The sequence below is a fragment of the Mustela putorius genome, unplaced genomic scaffold (assembly GCF_011764305.1).
Source record: "Mustela putorius furo isolate JIRA1106 unplaced genomic scaffold, ASM1176430v1.1 tig00000242_pilon_pilon_pilon, whole genome shotgun sequence".
NCBI lineage: Eukaryota > Metazoa > Chordata > Mammalia > Carnivora > Mustelidae > Mustela > Mustela putorius.
Window position 1 is genome coordinate 14795440 of NW_025421325.1, and position 9641 is coordinate 14805080.

The window sequence follows — 9641 nt, forward strand, 5'->3', positions numbered from 1 at the left end:
CTCTAAGATTAGTTATAAAACAAGGATGCCTCCTTACACCAAAGATATTCAACACTGTACTGGAGGTTCTGAGTAAAGCAATTAGGCAAGGAAAAAAAATAATTAAAAGGCACCCAATTAGAAAGAAATACATAAAACTACTATATTGTCACAATAGGAAATACCAAAGAATTAAAAGAAAACTACCAGAGCTAATAAATGAATTCAGCCAAGTTTGTAGGGTATAATATCAACATATAAAAATCCATTGTTTTTCCTATATATAAGCAATGAACAATTTGAAAAGAAAATTTACAAAATAATTAATCTGTAATTGCATGCAAAGAATAAAATAACTGGGAATAAATTTAATCAAGGAAATCAGAAATATGTACACTGAAAAATATAAAACATTGCTGGAAGCAATGAAATCATATTTAAATAGATGGAAAGACATCCCATGTTCATGGATTGGAAAACATTATTGTTAAAATGTTAATACTACCTAAAAGAATCTACATCTTCAGTGTAATTGCATCAAAATCCTAGAAGAAAACCTAGTAGAAAATTTTTGTGACCTTGAATTGGGTAATATATGACATTAAAAACATAATACATAAAATAATTGATTGATAAACTGGACTTTATCAAAATTGAAAACTTCTGTTCTTCAAAAGACACTGCTAAGAGAAACAAAAGACAAATATGTATATTGGGGAAAATCTTTGCAAATCATATGCCTAAGAAAAGATGTGATTGTGAATATATAAAGAACTCTCATAACTTAAAAATAAGAAAGCAACTCAATTTAAAACAAGGGTAAATTATTTGAACAGACATTTCATCAAATAAGATATATGGATAACAAGCATATGAAAAGCTGCTCAATAACTTTATCATTAAAGAAAATGCAAATTAAGTTCACAGTGAAACAACACTACACTCCCGTGAGAATAACTAAAGTTAAATTAAAATTAAAACAATACCAGGTGTTAACAAGGTTATTGAGGAAATAACTTTCAAACACTGTTGGGGAAAACATAAAGTCACTCTTGAAAATATTTAAGCAGTTTCTCAAGATGTTAAACATACTCCTACCATATGATCCATTCATTTACCTCCTAGGTATTTACCAAAGATAAAAGGAAATATATGTCCATACAAGGGTTTGTACATAAATGTTCATAGTGGCCATATTTGTAATAGCCCCAAACTGAAAACAACCTAAATGTGCCACCAGTGCATGAATGGAGAAACAAATTAGGTATATTCATTCAACGTAAGGTTACTTAGCAATAAAAAGCAACAAACCACTAATATACAAACTACATAAATAAATGTCAATGTAACTATACTGAGTGAAAGAAACCTGGTAAAAAAAAAAAAAAGAGTATGTAATACATTATTTCATTAATACAAAACTCTGGACAATGCTAATTAGAGTGACAGAAACCAGATCGCTGATCAATTGGGAGTGAAAGGAGGGGAAGAACAGGAGGGACAGAATAAAAGGGGCAGTAGGGAAATGTTGAGGATGAGGGGTATGTCCACTATCTTGGCTGTGGTGATGGTTTCACAGTGTATACATGAAGTCCAAGGTTATCAAATTGTGTACTTATAAAACACGTGATTTATTTCAATTATTGTGCAAAAAAAAGTTGTTTCAAGAAAAAAAATTCATAGCCAATACGCCAACATTTTAGAACATGCATTATCTTAGGGGATACTATTCTCAGGAAGAAAACTTCAGCAAGCCAGAGATAATTGCATAAATTGTGGCAATAGGATCCATAATGAGCAATGAATCTGTAACTACATAACTGAGCTAAAACAAATGTGGGAATTATGCTAACATATTTGTGAAGAGTATACTACTGTTTCCAGGTTTTTTTTAGCTTCCTAGAATCCATTCCCTTTGCAATGTGACATAGCAATTGGCTCTCTGACTTGCTTTGGCCAACAGAATGTGCACAGAATAATAGCTCAGAGCTGCATGTGCTCATTATTCTCGAATTTCTTCCATCCTTATGCAGGGAACATGACCTGGCCAACCCATGGCCCAAGGAAGATGACAGACAGGGAAGCAGAGCTGGATCACCTTTCACCCTGAAACCAAATCTACCTGAGCTGAGTCTATATTAATTATCCCTCAGGTGCATGAGAGGGAATAAGTTTGAGTGAGGTTAGGGTGAGTTTAGGGTGGCTCATTATTCAGCATGACTGTGGTAATAGCTATTGGATACATACATATACTGTGATGTATAAACTAATAACATTGAACTGAGTAATTAACAAATAGTAGTAGTGCGGAAAACAGGGAGAAAAGTAAGAGCAGATATGCTAATTTATTTCTACTCATCAAAATTTATTAGATTAAGTTGATAAATCAAGTGATAGATGTACAACTATATCTAAAACTACAAAGATAAATATTAAGAGAATATGATTTTAAAAAGGGTAGTAGAAGAAAAGGTGGAAGAAGAGAATTACACTAATTTCATTATTGTTCCTTTCTGGACATTAAAAGAACTGAAAAAATGGAGAATTATAGAAATTATATAAATATATAGTTGTAACAGGAACTAGTTGAGCAAAAATAAGATTTCTAAGTTATAGGATGAAATATACTATAAAACAAAGAGACCTATGGTGAAATATATTTTGAGATATTAAACAAAGGATCTGATATAAAATAACAATATTAAAGCCAAATATGTTTATATTATTAATGGATATAAATGTGTTAAATGACTGTATTAAAAAGTTCTGATTAGGGTGCCTGGGTGGCTCAGTGGGTTAAAGCCTCTGCCTTTGGCTCAGGTCATGATCCCAGGGATCTGGGATCAAGCCCCACAGGCTCTCTGTTCCGCAGACAGACTGCTTCCTCCTCTCTCTCTCTGCCTGCTCTCTGTCTGCTTGTGATCTCTGTCAAGTAAATAAAATCTTTTTTAAAAAAAGTTCTGATTAGATTGTAACACAAAGTCTTATCATGTAACACATCTAATAGAATGTTATCCAGAAAGGTAGAAAATAAAAGAGCAGGTAAAGGCACACTACAACGTTGCAACTAAATAAAAACCACCACCACAAGAGAAACTAGGTTCATGATGTAAGTTCAGAAAAATTTGAACTGAGGGCAAAATTATGACCACTTCATTATAATAAAGAGACAGTTATGAATACCTGTGAGTCAATTACTGAAGTATCAAGTATAAAAAAGAAAGAGAAAGAATATAGTCATATCAGGAGTGGGAAATGATGTGTTGAAATCCATGACACATAAAGAGGGAGAAAATATATAAATTTAAGTGACATTACTATTTTTTTTTTAAGTAGGCCCATACCCAACGTAGAGTTTGAACTCAACCCCAAGATCAAGAGTCATAGCTTAATTTACATATGTCATCCAGAAAAAGGAAGATTTTCCCCTTGCCCAGCAACAACCCAGCCAATGAGGAAAAGTCAATATCCCAAACTCTTCTTCTTCTCCTCCAATGAATTTTTGTTCAAAACAACCCCTCCAAACTTTCTCCTTTCCTCTATGTAAGGATGGTCTCCTCCTTTCTTTAGACTTGCTTGGGGATAGCCAGTTTGCTTGTCCTGATTTCCTCTGCTATTCCAAACCAAGGTTGCTTTTGTGGACTAAACTGCTTACCTTCTTTTGATGGTTGGCATTTCTTTTTCTTTTGTTTTTAATTAATTTTTTATTTTTTATAAACATATAATATATTTTTATCCCCCTGGGTACAGGTATTTGAATTGCCAGGTTTACACACTTCACCATAGCACAGACCCTCCCCAATGTCCATAACCCCACCCCCCGACATTTCTTGATGTTGGAAGTGGAATCAAAGGAGACAAACCCTGGAGAACTACTGACACCCAGAACTATGCACAGTACCCACTTGAGCTCTTCATACTCTTTGCAAGGTGCATTGTCTTCTTCTATTTTGATTTGGGTAAGTCTCCTCTCTGATTCAAGCTCTCTCCTTTTGGTCAATCTTTTGGACTTTACTTGGGATCTGTTTTTATAAAAATATCAACCTTTCTGTTGAGTAATCTTTTGTTTTCTAAATTTCTGGTTGTTTTATTTTGTTTGTGTTCTGAGCTCTCCAACTTTACTGTGCATACTTGTTCTCTATTTCTGTTAACTCCCTTCTGTTTCTGTTTCCATTTGTTGAAGCCTCTTGGTAAGTCACCCATCCTGTTCAAAAGAAGGGAATACACGTGATTTCTAGTGTTATAAAACAGCTATTGGAAAATAGGGACCCTCATGTTATGTTTTAGAGAGTCCAAAGATAGTTTCCATTCAATCCTTGGACCAGATTCTTGTGCCTTTCTGAAAACTGGGTGAAATTTTGGATACTTTGGAATTAGTAATGGCCATTCTGGGGAAACTTTATTTTAGATAAATCCACCTTAAGGGGATCCCTTAAAAGAGAAGTTTGCAACATCTCAGTGACAATGGAATGCATTCTTAGAATGGAATGCAGAAGATCCTGAAAGACAAAATGATTCCAAAAATAGTTCTGAAAAGATCCTTATAGTATACAAATAAAAAAATCTTTAGTAAAAACTTTGGACATCTGAGGAGGTAACATTAACTTAGGCCATCTGCCAGAAACACAATTTGGATTTAACTATTCTTTTGAGTTTTATACCTGACACATAGCTAAAATTTCTAAACAAAAGTGTAAGATCTCTGTGTCTGTCTATATATTATGTAGGTCTATGTATGTATGTTATAGATATGTGATATTTTTCTATCTCTGGATGATATTACCAAAATTAATTTGTAAAGAACTCTATTTAATTGGCTTTGAGAAATGCTTCTAGGGGCACCTGGGTGGCTCAGTGGGTTAAAAATGCTTCTATAAATTAAGTAGACTGGTTCAGATGTTTTTTTGAATTCACATGCTCTGAGATAAACTAAAAGCTAGTTTAAGTTTGTTGGTTTCATAAAAATAAGCATGTCCTCGGAGTTATCAGCATTAAATGTAATCAATTAAGTTCATGTTATTTCTGTTGCAAAATTTGTCAGCAAGAAAATTCACTTGAGATTATTGCTGATTTTGTCAAATGTCTCATTAGCTTTTATGAGTAATCTAAACATAATTTTGGGGAGCAAGTGTTACAGATAAATGAAAATGGAATGAGAATCTTTTAAGGTAGAACAATTATGTTTTATGGTATGTGTGCTTAGAACATACCTTCCCCAAATCTTTGGTAACTTGAAACTTTAAATGATGAAATTTCATTGACTATCTAGACCATTTTTCACCAAGACCAAATACTAAAATGTTAATTATTGAACATAAGTTTATCTACTTTGGGGTTTCTATTTCAGAAAAACTGAAGATAAATTTGGGTCTGTGGGTAACAACATCTTGTGCCACATTGAAAGACTGTACTAGTTAAAAGGACATATGCTTCTAGAATTATGAAATGTATTTATAAATAAGTTTGCCAGTCCATCATTTCTTACTTCTTAGCTTTCACTAGGAACTGAAATCTATGGATTAAGAATGCTAGTTGATATATGTAAAAATAAAGCTATCAGAAACAATGGGGGTGAAATAAAATGATTATTTATGAAAGGTAAGCAAGAAAAATAGGATGTCCGTTTACAGCAACAATAAGTATTAGAATGGATATGCATTTTCTTGTTGAGGAAAAAGACAGTAATTTTATTCTAAAGAAAAATGATTACCAGAATAAGAGAGGAAAAGGAACAAAAGTGGAATAGATACAGTAAGTTGTAGAAGGATTGTGAAAAAAGACTCTCCAGAAAGAAATATTTTTGTGGTCCAACTGAAATTGAAATGGGTTTTTTTAAGTTAAAGAAAAAGACAGAGAAAGAATTTTAGTATCAAAAATATACTGGTACAGAATTAAAATTTGTTTTTTTCTATTAAAAGGACAGAGTTTCCTTAGATTATTGCTTTGCTCTTAATAAGAAATTGTAAACAAAGTTTCTTTACCTTTAATGTAATCTGCCTAGGGAACAAAGATTCTGTTTTATCTTTATCAGGTCTTTGATTTCTTAGAAAAATGGAACCTTGTGAGCCTGGTGGTGGGTATTAAGGAGGGCACATTGCATGGAGCACTGAGTGTGGTGCATAAACAATGAATTCTGGAACACTGAAAAGAAATTTAAAAAATAAATAAAAAGAAAAAGAAAAGAAAACTGGAGCCTTCTCTATTAAAAAAAGAGCTAATGCTTTTGGCAACTATAGAATCTTCTGTATTTGCCTTTAAAATGTTTTTGTCACTCTAGTTGGATAATTATGTCTTGTTTCATAATTTTCTGTGGTCCTCTTTGGTCAGGTGTTTAAAATCTTTTCATATTTTTGACAGACTTAACAAAATTCAAATACTGGGTGAAATCTTTTTGAACTTGAGTTTTTTCAGAGGGTTCCTAGAACATCTCAAAGGTTTCTAGAACATTTGTTCTCTCTCCCTACCCAAAAGGAAATTTTAAACTAATTAGGCTTTTATATGAGAAGCTTGTCAAATAAGAAGAAACACCAAACTTTTTTAATGTTATATTTGGATATGTAATTATGTGCTCCAAAATTTATATGATATACCTAAAATTCTGGTGTCCTGGTAAAATGTTCTCAGTCATAATTTTAAAATATGTGTCACAGAAATAAGCAAATTTCTTGTCAATTCCTCTGTAATGAACTGTCATCAGATATTTAATAATGGGCATTTTTAAGTTACTTGTTATTGTTTTACTCTGATGCTTTTGCAAATGTATTTCATTTAAAGAGAAATTCATAAAAAGAACTCTGACAAATACTGTAGAATACAGGTCTCTCATAGCTTTAGGATCATATAACTGAACTGAACATAAAACTTTTTCTCTTAAGTGGTCTATGGCTTACAACAAATTGGTAAAATCTTTGTGAATAAAGACAAAATGATTTTTTTCTTCCTAAGTGTTTCCTCCAGAATTCAGAACCTTGTGTATTTTTTCTCGTGGCAGGATAATTATTTGTATGAGTTCTGTAAGAATCTATTCTCCTTGTAAACAGGCCAACCGCTTCCATCTTGGCTAAGATCCTATTAGAAAGGACTATTCCTATCTGGGGAATTCCCTCTACCTCCCACGTCTGAATTTCCTAGCAATTGAGGAACCCACTTTACTGGTCAGGTGCTTCAACAAATTTGTGCTGTTTGGCCACTTTTGCAACATTTTCACTGTGCCTACCACCCTTGATTTTCAGAACCAGTTGAATTACTAATTCATCATTAACACTGAATTAGCAAAATTTGTAAGACCCCTTGAAATATCCTGGCCAAAAGCACTGTTTTTGGTTCTTCTGAATCTCAGATTCACCCCTTTTGAAACTGGAAAACTCCCTTTTTTGGGATAATCACAGTATGCCCAAAGTACCTAGCTAGCTCCTGCTTCCTTTGATCCACAGCTGATAAAGGGACATATACTTCCAATTTGCTAAGGTCTAATAAAATCCTAAGAGAATGAGCATACTTGGTAAAACAATCTTTCCATAGTGCTCCCAGGAGACAAAACCATTAGACATCATCATAACCTGCAGCCTGGAGACTTCATCTCCTAGAAAAGACACTTTCAGCAAGAGTCCCTCCAACCTTGCTGGTCAGAAGGGACCTTACCAGGAATTGAAGCAAATGACAGCCAAGGCAGATGACTTTCCCAAATGATTGGGCTAGGCATGTACACTTTTTTTCTTGCTATTGCTTCTTGCCTTTTTTCTTTCTCTCCTTTTTGGAAAGACAATGCTCTTATTTTCTTTTTCCAATCTATGGCAAAAGGCAAATCTTTCTGACAGTTGCATCTATCGCCAGAAACTCTAATCTATTCAAAATGTCAGAGACCCCTTGGTCTTACCTGTCATCAATTTCTCCTTAGTATCAAATACCACTACTGATTAAACCCACAAACTTGTGCATGTTACCTAGGGAGCTAGGTTATTATAGTCAGGTGTTCCCCTACTTACCCCAGTCATAACTATGTTAACTCAGTTAGACACTTCTACCTTTGCCAATCGTACAACCTTTATTTCCTTCCAATCCACATCTTTTCCTTACTTAAATATGATCATTTGCCTGTACTCAAGGGTAATACAAATGGGCTAACTCCTCTTTGCAAGGCTTTTAGAAAAGATAGTTTTAGGATGGGATGGCACTTTACGGAATGTCATCCTAATTTCTCTGACCTCTGGCTTGAAAATTTCAATCAGGAAATTCCAGTTAATGTATCTATTAATAACGAGACCTTAACTGAAGTCCTCTATGCTCCACCTGGTTTCAGTTTTGTCTGCAGTGGATGGCATTTTCATGGGCATATGAATGTTTAGATATCTGGTGAACTGGAGACCAGTGCTTATTGGGACATTTAACCATCCCTGTTAGCATCCATAACAAATCAGAACCCATTGAGCCTCTGTGGCTGCCTTAAATGAACTTCCAAGAGGCATCAAGACTCGGTAGGGAGGGGCGCCTGGGTGGCTCAGTGGGTTAAGCCGCTGCCTTCGGCTCAGGTCATGATCTCAGGGTCCTGGGATCGAGTCCCGCATCGGGCTCTCTGCTCAGCAGGGAGCCTGCTTCCTTCTCTCTCTCTCTCTCTGCCTGCCTCTCAGTGTACTTGTGATTTCTCTCTGTCAAATAAATAAATAAAATCTTTAAAAAAAGAAAAAGACTCGGTAGGGAGAGGTTTTCTTCCTTGGGTTAGAGTAACTACCAATGTGCTCTCATACTAGGAGAGCTAGCCAATTCCACACCAAAGCAGTAGCAGCCCAACACTCATCATTTGACTCATCGGCTAAGATAATTTTGGACAATTGCATAGCCTTTGACTACTTGCTGAACAAGGAGGCATTTGTGCAATAGCAAACACCACCTGTTGCACCTGGATAAATGCCTCTGGAGAGATAGAAACTCAATTACACAAGATCAGGGAACAGGTACACTGGTTACAACAAATTTCACCTGATGTCCCCAGTCCTTTGATGTGTTCAGTTGGCAACCTTCAGATTTGGGTCATGGTTAAGAACCATTATACATTCTGGAATTGTCATGTTACTTTTAATTCTATTTCATATAATTATTTTTAAACTTGCTGCTTGTCAAGTCTCTACAGAAGTAATGCACCAAATAGAATAATGTAGCTCAACACTTTGAGATGATTTCCAAAGCTTACAATCTGGACAAGATACAACCTTAGGAATGGAAAATACCTGAGAGCTCCTTCTCCTACTTTCTTTGTTGCACAAATGTGGTTCCTGTGGTTTTCATCACCTGAAGGTCTCCCCGCAGCCTGGGACAGGAATACCAGGAAAGGTCCTCTCTGCCACTAAGGGACACAGACAGACCTAAATGTTTAATTAATAAGTAAATAACCAACCACATGCTTGAGTAGCAATGAATTCAAGGAAGGATCTTGATCAAAACAGGGAAATGGGAAAATGAATAAAGGAAACCTAATTCAAAATGGAGAAGGGACTCAATGAAGGGAGGATTTTCACTCAGGCACTACTCTTGGCAGCTTACCCTACATACTTCAGCAGGAAGAAACTTACTTTACATACCCCAGCAAGAAGAAGGAAGATTTTCCTCTTGCTTGGCAACAGCTCAGCCAATGAGAGGCTGTCACAACATCAAATTCTTGCTCTTCT